Genomic DNA, 14043 nt, shown 5'->3' on the forward strand with positions numbered 1-14043 from the left:
GAAGGGGGAGAAAACTCACCAAAGGCTAATCTGAGCATGTTTCCCTTTTGACACCATGCTGCAAGTATTGGTCGAGTCTGATTAAAGTGCAGTGTCACTGCAATTCCAGCCTCCCATATCCCTTACTAATAAAAGAAACTGAAATGCTGAACAGATAACCGATCTTTCTCAATGGATCTATAATTTCACAAGAACAGTATATAACTGCTTTTGTTTTTTGTACTGTTCCCATTGATAATGATGGTAGCTTTCTGGCAGATTTCTGCTTTTAAGAAAGTAAATGGTCACAGAGAGGCTAGCAAAGTAAAAACAGTCCATGTTAAAGCATTTGGTTTGGTACATGGAGAATCCTCAATGAGATGTTGCCACCTGGTGATCCTGTTATGGATTTTAATAAGATGTTGATTTTCTCACTTCTCTGATTCTTAAGTAGGATCCAAGTTTAAAAGTTTGTACCATTAGGCTAACATGCCATGCAGAGACAAAAGCTGGCCCTCACCAATGGTCATTTGGGCCTTCCCTAATAATCTGTGGAAGTGGTTTTCAAACTCATTATCTCAACACATTGGCATCTCCTAATCAGCTGTGAATAAGTGCTTTGCATCAGCTGTTACTAATACTGAACTACCAACATTTATAAGTAATTTTCTTTTTTAAAAAATAGTGAATTAAAAATTGCTCCTATACTATAGAAATACCATCACTAAATCACTCACATTCAATAAGCTTTCTAGTCCAAAACAATAGCAAATTGAAAGCTGCTCCTATACTAAAGAAATACCATCACTAAATCACTCACATTCCAGTAGGCTTTCTAGTCCAAGAGAGAAGAAATGATCAGGATTACAGTTGGTGCACTGGGAACTGTGCAGAACCTAAAATGACCCCACCTATGGGAGGGACCAGCTTAGGAAGAGTATATCTTGAGGATTAAAAAAAAAGCATAGCTAGCCCAAACCGGTTTGGCTCAGTGGATAGAGTGTTGGCCTGTGGACTGAAGGGTCCCAGGTTCGATTCCGGTCAAGGGCATGTACCTTGGTTGCGGGCACATCCCCAGGGGGCGTGCAGGAGGCAGCTGATCGATGTTTCTAACTCTCTATCCTTCTCCCTCCCTCTCTGTAAAAAATCAATAAAATATATATTTTTTTTAAAAAAAGAAAAAGCATCATGAAATTGCTCATAATTAAGAGAGAGCATGCAGTGTGTGAAAGTTATCAGACTTAGTTTTCATATTTGTTGGGAATTGCTCATCTATAGGACAGCTTAAACTTTAATTTTCAAGATATGAGGTTTTAATAAGTTGGACTTGGTAGATTTTGAATGGGTTAGTTTTATTGTGGAGGGAGGGCATTATTCCAAACCAATTACCTGTCTGATTTTTCAACTTTCTCAACCTACAATTTATATAACAGAAAGTGGGTGAGCAGTGACACTGCCTTAAAGTGAAAAGGAATTTGGAGTTTGGGCTGACTTTTAGTTGATGGTAGGAGATCTAACTGGAAAAATACAAACATATATAACTTATTTGAGCTGGTTTCCTCGCATGTAAAATGGACTATCAGCCTTGAGGAGTGTTGTGATAATTAAAGTTTATGTATATCAAGTGCATAGCATAATGCCTGACTCTAAAAGAACATTTTAATCATTATTAGTTCATATGAAATATAAGTCTGGTGTATGTGTAAGAAGTCAGAACTGGAGAGTTAATTACATTAAGGTGGCAGTGGAAGCCATGAAAATGAATGAAGTGTAGAGGAAGAAGAGAGCACTAAATACATCCTTTTGGAGAACAATCACATTTGGATGGAAGAGTATGGCTGCCTTCAAAAGGAGAGAAGGAATGGTCAGAGATGTAGAAGGGAAACAGATATATGTATTGTCACAAGTCAAGGGAAGAGAAACATAAGAGGGGGAGAGGGAAAAATAAACCCTGATGAATTCAGCAAAAAGTCATTTGGTAACTTGCAGGGGAGCAATTTCAGTAAAAAGCCAGTGGCAGAAGCCAGATTACAAGGTGTTTCAGAATGAGTGGTAAAGAAATGGAGCCAGCAGATGTAAACCCACTCACTTGAGAAGAGAAAGTCAATAATATCTCAGTCTGACAGCTGGACCTGGTCCAGATACGCAAGAACAGACTTTAGCCATAAAGACTTAAATGTGGGATTTTAATATGGAATTTCTGATGGCTGCAGGTACAGAGGGGCCTCCCAAAGGAAAAACACATTCCTCCTAAAACTAAATATGGCTTTCATAAACTCAACAAAGAGAGGCCAACCTCGGTTGTTTCTTAAATCTCCATGGCTTCAAGATAATGCTACTCAATTCTAGAGAAAGAAGAGCTCAGGGGGAGGGGGAGAGACAATAAAAAATTTAAGAATGTACAAAGATTGATGAAGTCTTCTCTCTCTGTAGCCTCCCTACAGAGCTTTTGTTCTCAAAATTCCCAGACTCTCTAAGAGTCTTAAAGGAGCAGAACCCAATCAAGCCTCTTCAGGTGAAGAGGGAAGAGAGGGGAGCTTGCCTATTAACTCCAAACTAATCACCTCCTGTTTCCCTTGTATTACATTAAATCTCTATTTTCAGTAAGTGAATAAATAACCCCCCCAAAAGCAGAGTAATTATCTGAAAAAGCTGGTAGGGTCCACAAAGCTGATTACGACTTGTTTATATGAAAGGTTAAAAAAAAAAGGCATTTCAACTGGTCAGGAATGTTTGAGCACTATTAAGATGTTACAGGATTCACTAGGGTAAACATGTCCTGCCTCAGGCTTCTTGGAGCCTCTAATCCGTATAACAAGCAAGGTCCTAACTAAGAGAAAAAATAATACCAGCTACCATTGTTGAACAAGCATGTACCATGTGCCCTTTACATGCATTGTCTCATTTAATCCTCACAATAGTGCTACAAGGTTAGATATTATTAACCCCGGCGATGCAGAGCCCCTGGACTAACACTGGCGCCAAAGGACCTCCCAGGTTTCACAACACAAATCCTATACCTGTACCCTGGCCATCAATTTGTATTTTCTTCTCCCAGTACTGCTTTGACTGTGTGGTTTTTCAAACATTTAAGAAGATTAAACCCTTATCGGTGAGAACATTAGCAAAAATGTTCTGCCATGCAGTGGGCTTTCTTGTTGTTTTGTTGATGGTTTCTTTTGCTAAGAAAAAATAAACTTCCCTATAGCTTGTCCCCACTCTATCTTATGTCACACAGGCTTTGGAAATTAATGGGCCTAAGCTCTGCCTCATCCAGTTTGTATGGTCTTGGGCAAATGACTTCCTCAAATGGACAATAATGGTACCTTCCAGTATTGTTGTGAAGACTGAGATACTAGCACAGTGCCTAGCACTTAGGAAATAATCCAAATGGTTACTTTTTAAAAACTTGAGCATTAAGTATAGATAAAGCAATAGATAGATAGATAATCTGTAAAATTTTTGCCAAGTATTTCAGCATAGATATATATGTGTGTGTGTGTTTTACCAAGCTGAGGAATATATATGGCTTTATAAAATTTTAACATTATATCATTTTTTCATAGAATGAAATATCCATAATTGTTAATAGCCACATAATATTCCATTATGTGTGTACCAAATTGATTGAACAGATACAGCACCGATTAAACAGAAATAACTGTCTTATAACCAAAGCAGCTCAACCAAGAGGACTCTTCCAATGAGAATTCTAAGGAAAAGAGTTTCTGATTCCCTTAAATTATACCTTATCTTTGGCCACCATGCTTCTAGCTGCCTCTGCCAGGGGTTACTGGCTTTAGTGTTGCCTGTGGATGAAAGTAAGACTTTTGGACCATGGCCTAGGAAGCCACCAGTTTGAAAAAAATATGTATCATTGTGTACATTCAACGATAGCTACCCAATAATGAAATGCATATTCTCAATATTTTAATAAACCATGTTACCATGAGTTTTGTGACATCAGGGGAGCATTCTTGAAGCAGAGGACTGGTTCTCATTAAGTTATCCAAGATGGCTTGGTTAAATATATTATGATGTGCTCAGACAATAGAATATTGCTTAACCATTAAAATAAGGATAACATCTATGCAATCACATGGGAAATTATTGTTAGGTTGTTTAAAGAGCAGGGTATGAAATGGCATGTATATTATATGCCTTGTATATATATATTTTTTAATTAAAAAGTCTATTACCCAAGCTGCTTTTTAAAAAGTGTTTAGTTATTGATTTGAGAGAGAGAGATTTGATGTTTCACTTATTTAAGCATTTATTGTTTGATTTTTGTATGTGCCCTGACCGGGGAATCCAACCCACAACATTGGAGTATCGGGACAATGCTTTAATCAACTGAGCTACCCGGCCAGGGCAAAGCTGTTAAGAGTGGTTATCTCTGGCCCTAACTGGGTTGGCTCAGTGGATAGAGCATCAGCCTGCAGACTGAAGGGTCCCAGTTTTGATTCTGGTCAAGTTTCAGGCTGGATCCCCAGTAGAGGGTGAGCAGGAGGCAGCTGATCAATGATTTTTCTCTCATTGATGTTTCTATCTCTCTCCCTCTCCCTTCCTCTCTGAAATCAATAAAAATATTGTTTAAAGTGGTTATCTCTGGATCTTAGAATCATGAGTGAATTACTATCTTCTCTATCTAATCTGTATTTTTTAGATTTTCTAAAATTAATATTTTTATACCAATGAATTTTAAAAAAACAGCTAAAAATGTTCATTTGCCCACCTTCTAAACCCCTATTATGGTGTTACCATTCCTTATGTAGTCTGGCTTATCAAGACTTTACTGTATCGATAATAATAAATAACTCTGATGGAGACAATAGAATACTGCAATTAAAGTAAAAGTTCTAAATTAGAAACTAAACTCTACCACTTTCTAGCATTATGCTGTTGACAAATTACTTAATCTCTCTGAGCCACAGTCCTCATTTCTAAAGTAGGAAATCATATTACCTACCTCACAAGATGGTTGTGAGTTTAAATGAAACCATGCAAGTACAAGCTCCTGTATTCCTATCTGTTGCACAGAAAGTCAGTTAAACCTAGTTCTAATATGTTTCTCAGCAAGATAGAAAGAACAGAGTGACTTTCATTTTAATTATTCAATTCCTACTCTGTGTTTATCTTTTCATTCAATGTGTTCAAACTGGAGTCTTAGGAAGAATACACAAATAGGAAAGATATCAATAAAAGTGGAAATATCTGACCTCTAGCTGGCTTAGTTCAGTGGATAGAGCATCTGCCTGCGGACTCAAGGGTCCCGGGTTGGATTCCAGTCAAGGGCACCAGGCTCAATCCCTGGTAGGGGGAGTGCAGAGCAGCCAATCAATGATTCTTTCTCATCATTGATGTTTCTCTCTTTCTCTCTCTCTCTCTCTCTCTCTCTCTCTCTCTCTCTCTCTCCCCCCTTCCTCTAAACCAATAAAATATTTATATTTTTAAAGTGGACATATCTGAGATAATGCAGGTAGACAAATACGCAAGTAGCACACAGTCCTTGTATCATGTGCTGAGTAAAGATGCCTAATTACAAGCTGAATCTAAATTAATACAATTGATTGTCCCTATTTGCCCTGTAACCATGACTTAAACCTAGAAAGAAAATAACCTCATGTTTAAATCTCAAATTTAAATGGTCCATTGTTAATATAGCCACAGTTGCCAGGGCCAGACATCTGATTTATGCATGGAGAGGTGTTTTTAAGTTTGATTAAGAGTCATAACAAAGGGTTAAAGGAAGTTCTTGTTGAGTTCACATCAGAAGAAAAGGGATATACAGCCAATGTTGATTATGCTCTTGTTTGCCATATGATCTTAGGAGAACAGAACCGTCCTCTACTGTGCTAATGATCACCTAAAACTAAGGGTCTTTCATGTGCATTTTATTAATGCCATTGGTTTTTCCAAAAGCAATGCCATATTTATTCTAGAGAGGAAAAGGGAAGGTGTTTCCAAATAAAAGTTTAATAATGATAATAAGTCTCCAACCCTTCATCCTCCTTTTTCACCACCTTTCTCTCAAATACTCCTGATTTCTCCTTCTCTAACTGACACTTTCCAGCAAGTAAACTAAAAAATGTGGTGGTATTGAATGTGAATAAGCATCTGCTCCATCTCTTTGAGGAGAGCTACAGCACCCAACTCCAAATACAGGACACCAAAAAGCCCTCCCTCTGGCATATTTAAGCAAGGGGTTCTTTCAGCCCCCACACTCAACAATAATCAAGAAAGGTGGAAAAGTGAGCTCTTCAATCAAAATTCTCACTTTTTAATGTCTGCAAGATTACCTAACACTTAGAATCACACTGGGGTTAGAAATTGTGTACGTGGCGTCTTTTTAAAAATTATATAAATAAAAAATTATTAGAAGCCTCAAAACATCAGATAACATGAACAATTTTATTCTTTTATGACTCTACCTGAACAGAAGAGGAAAGAATGGGCTTCAGAAATCTCTTATTTTTCCAGCAGCTTTCTTGCAGAATAATATGCATTCATAATGAAATGTAAGATTATAAATTGCCAAATTGATTTTGCATCAGTGGTAAAAAGTCATAAGTGACTAAGTGTCCTAAGGTGACCTAGTATGTTATAGAAAATGTGAAACCATAGTATACTGACAGTTTAATTGGTTTAGCAAGAGTTCATATAACTTGGCTGAAATGCATCATTGGCATTTTTATCGTTACATCTTATTGCAGCTTTAAAAATAAAGTAGATGACAATCTTGTGAAATGTTTCCTTTACTGAATCAGGTTCCTGTCCTTGACTTTATTGCTATGCCTAGCTTTCCAAAACAATGTTTACAAACAGCCTCTGCCTTTTAATATATTTTGAATACTGAAATTTATCTCCCAACTTGATCCTTTTGAGCCAGGAAATGGGAAAACACTAGTGTATAATCTGTGTGAGAAACACCAAAACAGATGGCATCAAGGAGTTAAATACCAGAGTGGATGGCACCTTGACATTTATTGCTGTCTGGTGTGAACTAGAATATATAATTTGACTCTTTTACCGCATTAGGAGAGCAATTTAAATGTGTTAAGACTTGAACTATCAAAAGATGCTGTCTCCTGTCTTCAGAAGTAATTACAAGACAAGACTATTAAAGCAGTCTTATAAATACGAGAGGAGCTGAGACTGTGAAGGGCGGCAGAAGTGGAAAGAACTACCTCCCCAGTGGTGGCAGATCATTTTCTGACAGAGCAGTCCCTGTGGCAGAACAGGGGGCTAGCCATCTTGCTGGCCAGGAAGCTCTTTTCCAGAACCACTGGTGTCAAATGGGGTTCCTGAGTTCAGCTGTGACCCCAGGTTATTCACTAATGTCCTTTATCTAACTCAGGATACCATGTTGCATTTATTTGGTCATTTAATTTTAACAAGGTAATTCAAATTTTTGCCTTGTCCAGGACTCATAATATGCCTATTCATTTAATCAGGTATTCTTTTAGCTTAAGTTATTTCTATTAGAAAAGTCATGAAAGAATAAAGAATATACTATTTTAGAATAAGTCAAAATAATGTTTTCCTAATTTTCACATAAATGTATTTATCTCAGAAATTTTCCCAAGGATCTTTATATTCTCTCTCTCCTATGGGTCCTTGAGCCTCTGTTAGCTGGATTCATGTCCCCCTAACAATCAAGCTCCTGGGGGCTAGGTACTAGGACAGCACCAAGTAGTTACTCCACTCATCTCAGACAAGGACAAGAACAAGTACTAAACTGAATGGAATATAACTTTGATGTGGGAAGCTACGATCACTAAGCCCAATCTTGCTAGAAACAACCTCTGGATAAAAACAATTTGCTAAACGAACATTTCTTTAGCATGTTTGCATACGATTTTTAGCATCATACATATGATTTCAGAGTGATGCAGAGAGGCTAAGTAACCTGACAAAAGGTCACTTAGCTAATAAGTGGCATAGCAGTGATTCAAACCCCAGTTCCTGTGTGCCTTTAAAGTCCATGGTCTTGAACAATTCTGTTATGTGCCTTTCTTGAGAGACAGTAAATGATTAAGTTGAATCATTCCAATTCTAGCTCTTGAATCCTGACTATTCCAACCCTGAGTTGAACTCTGACCCAGCAATGGTTCTGATTTGATCTTTATGGCTATGTGTCTTTTTGCCCCTTTTACTAAATCTTGGCCTTAGCTACCCCAATGGGTTATACGCTATAGCAATTCATTTGACCCCTCTATAATTTGTTTTAGTCACATTCTGTTAAAATTTCCTGGATATGCCTGCCTCCCCTGGTTGGAGCCCATCCTGCCTCTCACCCAACAATGAAGGGGCTGTGGTGCCCTTTGCTGTCAGCCAGTCTGGTTACTATCTGGCCATTAAGCAGTTCTAGATCTGCTCCTGGCCCTCTGCTGCCCTCTAGCAATCACCAGCTACTCTGCCCCATCTAGAATACAGGACTAGCTTCCCCTTTGGGCCTGGTACACTACCATTTGGCTTGGTAACCTTAAAGCCAGTCAAAGGGAGGTGGATGATGCAGCCTAGATCCCCTGGAAAATGTAGCACAAGGGAAATTACTTTCTTGTCTTCTTTTTAAAAAGGCTAGAGGGAAAGGAGGAAGAAAGCCTAGTCCTGCTCCTTTTCTTCACACAGATTCTCTCACGGGATGCTCTTCCCCAAATGGCACTGTGAAAGACCTAGGGCCGTGGTCGGCAAACTGCGGCTCGCGAGCCACATGCAGCTCTTTGGTCCCTTGAGTATGGCTCTTCCTAAGCCTTAGGAGTACCCTAATTAAGTTAATAACAATGTACCTACCTATATAGTTTAAGTTTTAAAAATTTGGCTCTCAAAAGAAATTTCAATCGTTGTACTGTTGATATTTGGCTCTGTTGACTAATGAGTTTGCCGACCACTGACCTAGGGGACTCTCAGACTAGTGTGTCCCAGCTTACAAAGGAGCTTCCCAACTCTGAGCATGAAGAATGGAGGAGATAGCAAGTCCTTGGGCCTTACGGAAATCAATATATCAGTGACTTGGCACAGGGGATACTTTCTAGTCACTACAAGAGTGACCCCAGGAACTACCAGCTGTGCACAGGTGGCAGAAGCCTTTGATGACTGGTTTCTTGTTCCCTAGAGTCATTTAACAGCAGGAGGGGGTGCAGGGTGGAGGAGCAGCTGTTTATGCTCATGACACTTCCCACTGCCTAAGACAGCTCTTTGATTGATCCCCTCTCAGAAGATCTAGCTTGTTCTCTGGGGACAGAAACAGCTTGGGGATTGATGGGTTGTGCAATTTCCTCTGGGTCAAACACTGGATCCTCAGGAGAAAAAAGCAACTTTCTCCAGTTGCTGTTTATTGCTGGGGGTGAAGGAGAGGGACTAAAAAATTTCCATCACCCCTAAAGCTTCCCACCTTTTCTCTTGACCCTCTTAAAATTCATTAACATAAGCTCACATGGGTTTATTCTCTTGGTCCTCATTACAACACTGCAAGATAAATTCTTCTATCATCCCGTTTTAAGATAGGGAAACTGGAGCTTTAAGAACATAAGTCTCTGTCCGGCTGGTGTGGCTCAGTGGTTGAGCATCAACCTATGTACCAGGAGATCACAGTTTGATTCCCAGTCAGGGCACATGCCTGGGTTTTGAGATCGATCCCCAGTGAAGGGCGTGCAGGAGGCAGCCGATCAATTATTCTCTCTCATCATTGATGTTTCTATCTCTCCCTCCCTCTCCCTTCCTCTGAAATCACTAAATTTTTTTAAAAAAAGAACATAAGTCTTTTGCCCAAGGTCACATACAGGCAGAGTCAAGATTTGAACTCAAGTAGTCTTAGAACTAAGAGAGCCATTAGAATTAAAAACAGACTTCAGAAAATAAGTCTTACACTTCCACCCAAGTACTCCTTGCCCCTCCACACACACATACACCATGCCAGTGATTATTTATCTTTTCCAGCAAAGAGCAATTTAATCTCCTTTTATGAAACAAAATCTGATGACCCATTTAGTCAGGGAAAGGAGACAGACTGAGAATAGACAAGCAAGTGAAAGTAAAAATCAAACTTGCTGAAAACAGGAAGTAGAGAAAACAGGCTCTGATCAGAGAGATGGAACACAGTAGATCGCAGGCATTACTTCCCCATTTGTGAGATGCTCTGAATCAAGAATTTTAGAAGGAACCATCTAAATCATATCCTCTATAGAACTCCATCCCACCGCAGCCCAAAACAGAGGGTAGGGATTGTCTGATACTGGGAGGACAGAAGAATGGAATAATTGCCTTTCCCCTTTATCCTTCCCTGAATTAGTCAAGACTGGGAATCTAAGAGAGAAAGGGAAACTGGCAGAATTCCTATGAGGAGGGCTGTACATCCCAGTAATCAGGTCAAAGGACGGGGAGGACCACCCTGAACAGCATTAAACAACTGGAACACAACAGCTGGTTGGGCCAAAGTTTCCCATCCCTAGGCTCAGCAGTAGCCCAAGCCCATTGTTTATTTGCCTTGCAAAAGCATATCACCCTCAAGTTGGACCTTCCAAAAATAATAATATTAGCTTCCATTTAAATATGAACAAGGAAAAATCAAAATAAGCAGGTGACTCTAGGCCTTCCTTTACTGCCATAGGTAGAATCTCAGTGCTGCCTGACACTAGTAAATGTCAGGTTATGGGGGGGAAATAGCAGAGTCCTGAGATCCTCTGCTTGATCACTCTCTGTCCTATCAATCACCCAAGAACATTGTTTTTAAAAGAAATAAATCACCTTGAAGTTCTGATAAATCTAAATGTGTGGGTCACTGTCAGATACCAGTAGTTTTTACAGAATGTTTACATATGAAGACATTTTTAATGAAAATGTATTATAAACATTTAAGCATAATGCCAGCTGAAAAATATTCCAATATGTGTGCTAGGACAGGGCTGCAATTGAAATTCCAGTCACTTTTAGAAAATGATCAACATTTTTGAAGCTATTTCCTACCATTGACTTTATTGCACAATATATAGAACCCAACTGGCCACTTTAAATGACTCTAGAAGGCAATTGTATATCAAACGCCTCCATAATGGATTTTTAAAAATTGTTAAAGAAACTCATCAATCTTCAGTAATCATTTTAAAGTAAAAATGATTCAATCCTAACTATATGCTAGTGCAGACCCTGCTCCCACTCCAGTAGCCATGACCATGAATAACTCCAATTCATCCCCAATTCTGGAAGTGCCAAATTACCCCCAGAGATGCTACACAGGCAGCTGAAAAGATGGATGACCACAAGCAATTAGCCAATCAATTTTGCTTGAAATCACCCCCAACACAATTGACAGAAAGCCATACATGGAGTTTAAATGGCAGTCACCTATTTGAAAGGAAACAAAAGGTCCTAGCTTCCCACACTACATTAATAACTTGCCATGGTGTCCAAAATTACCACCATTCTAACCACATGTTGGGATTTAGGCCCTACTCAAAAGGCAAATAGATTACTCACTGTCAAAAACATGCTAGACTATTAGCACACCCTACCACATTAAGTAACTCTCACCTAGGAAAACTGAGGGCAGTGCTCTGAGGAAATGAGAAGGATGGGTGTCAGGCCAGCATGAGGAAAGGTGACAAAGAGAAGAGTGTTTGTGGCAAATGTGTGGAGGTGGTGGTGAGGATGAGCAGAAACAAAGCCCCTCTGGTTCCCGTATTCCTTAAAGGGGAAAAGAAGGTGGCTGCCACAAATAATAATCTCAGAAATCTAACATCAATCCCAAGCCAGGTTTAGGAACACATCATCTAGCAGAAGATTTGTGAGAATGGAAGAAACAATCACAAAAAGCTGGCATATTTTTATAACAAGTCATGCCTGACTAACCTCTTTTCCTTTTATAATGGAAATACTGGGCTGAAAACCAAAGGAATACAATGAACATACTACTTCTGGATTTCAAAAGGGCCTAGGACAAAGTTTACAGTCATGTTCAAGATAAACTGCTGTGCCCAAAGGTGCTAGCTAATAGATTAATGTCAATCCAAAAGAAAGTCTCATGGGGAAACCTGATCTGCTCAGCTCAGCATTTTTATCAATGACTCGTATGGTAGCATAAATGGTACCCTGATCAAATTTTAAAATTACATGAAGCTGGAAGGGTTAACCCATTTTGACATCCTAGAAATCTCAACGCTAGAATTTTGGCTCAAATTTTAAAAGATGTCATATTAATATAAGACCAACACCCCAAACTTGAGATGAAAGCTGGCAACAACAGTTTGAAAATTTTGCTTGACTTTAAGTTCAACACTCACTGACTCAATAGTGAGTATCTTAGGTTGGCTGCCTCAATAAAAGTGCAATATGAATACTATAGGAAGTGATAGCTGCCCTGTTCTCTGTATTGGGCAATACTGCACACTGCAATTTAGGGAGATAATTACCAAGTAGAAATCTATCCACAAGAGAGCAGCCAGTATGGTGAAAGAGTTACAAGGAAATTGATTTTGGCCCAACAAACCTAAGAACTGGCAATTAAAGCTGACCAAGAATTTAGTGGGCTGCTGCATAAGGGAGCTGATTCACCATCAGAAAAGTGATCACTCTCTCAGAATATGTTGTACAAAGAAGCCACACCGAGCTGTGACAGTTGTATTTGATGACCTCTAAAGCACGCTGTCAACTCTGAGATACTGTGACATTATGTAATCACCTTCCTAATTTATAGAACTGAAAAAGGACACAGAACTAAAGTCAAATCTCTGGGTAGTGAATTAACACATAAAAACAAATATTCTGAACCAAGTAGAGAAACTAGGAAAGTAGCAGACAATCCCAGTCCTTTCTTCCTCCAAACTCCTCAGCTGTAGGGGTCTTGTTTGCATGGAGAGCTTGGGAGTTTAAATAAACTTCACTTGGGTGGCTGAGATGTTTGTAATGAGGACCAGGATGAAGGAAGTCAAATGGTGATATGTAAACAACATATATCCCTGCCTCCTGTGAAAACAGAATTTGATGTTTTTCTATAAAGAGAGTGATTTATATGGATGGGAACATACACACACACACACACACACAACAACAACAACGAACTAATGAGCTTTAAGAGGATTATTTGTGAAATATAATTGGAGTTCAATCTAAAGCAAAGCATTTCTTTTATGAGTCCCTAATTAAGACATAAAAATAACACAGTGAGCATGTCCATAGACAGACTGACCTACTTTTTTTTTAGGACTACTATCATGTTCATGTCTGAAAGTGCCCAGCAGTGCCTGGCATACAATAGTGCTCACCAAATAGTTGTTGACTGCCTGATAGAAACAAAAAAATGAAGTTTTTAAGGTATCTAACCAAAAATGTCCTCAAAATTCAAGCCTGCAGTGTGACAGCAGGATTTAGGTCTTCTGCTTGAAGCAACTTAACAGGGCTGAGCCAAAAGCTTGTGTTCCTTGGCTTCTGGCATGTTGAAAAAGGAGAACACTATATCCTAGGCAGACTGCTCAGGGTCAGTCCTCTGGAGCAATCAACTAGGTGCGTCCCCAATGAGCTATAGAAAATCAGGGCTCTTTCTGCACATTGGGAGGCAGCAGAAAGTGCAATACTGGCCTACTGCCTGGAAACCTTGCCCTAGTCCCAACATTTCAAATTCTAGGGGGTTCTGGTCTAGGGATAGTCTTTTAAGTACATGAAAATGTATGAATTAAGATATGCCCCACATATGTAATACCCTTTGTAATACTTATTATAATATTTTTTTAAAAAGAATAAAAAAAAAAGATATGCCCTTCAGCACTGCATATAAGAGAGGAAAAATTAAGGATACACCTAAATGGTTGCCGATAGTAGAGTGGCTGAATGAGGATATTATGCAGCAGCTTTTTTAACGAATAAAGTCTTTACTTGTTTTGAAAGATGCCAAAGATATATGAAATAAAAAGGTATGTTATCAAACAACATGTATGGCATGGTCCCATTTCTGTAGAGGGAAAAAACTGTGTGAATGAGTGAATAGTAATTGTGTGTATATGTATACAAATACATGGAGAAAAGTTTTAAATACACACATCAAACTTTACAGTGTTTGCAGTTGGCAAAGTT

General features: G+C 38.9%; 1 protein-coding gene across 1 annotated transcript in view; it reads right to left on the reverse strand.

Moving 5' to 3' along the window:
- Positions 1–14043, reverse strand: part of GPC3 (glypican 3) — a 371123-nt gene that overhangs the window by 325387 nt on the left and 31693 nt on the right. The window lies entirely within an intron of this gene.

The sequence above is a fragment of the Myotis brandtii genome, unplaced genomic scaffold (assembly GCF_000412655.1).
Source record: "Myotis brandtii unplaced genomic scaffold, ASM41265v1 scaffold393, whole genome shotgun sequence".
In the NCBI taxonomy this organism is placed as follows: domain Eukaryota; kingdom Metazoa; phylum Chordata; class Mammalia; order Chiroptera; family Vespertilionidae; genus Myotis; species Myotis brandtii.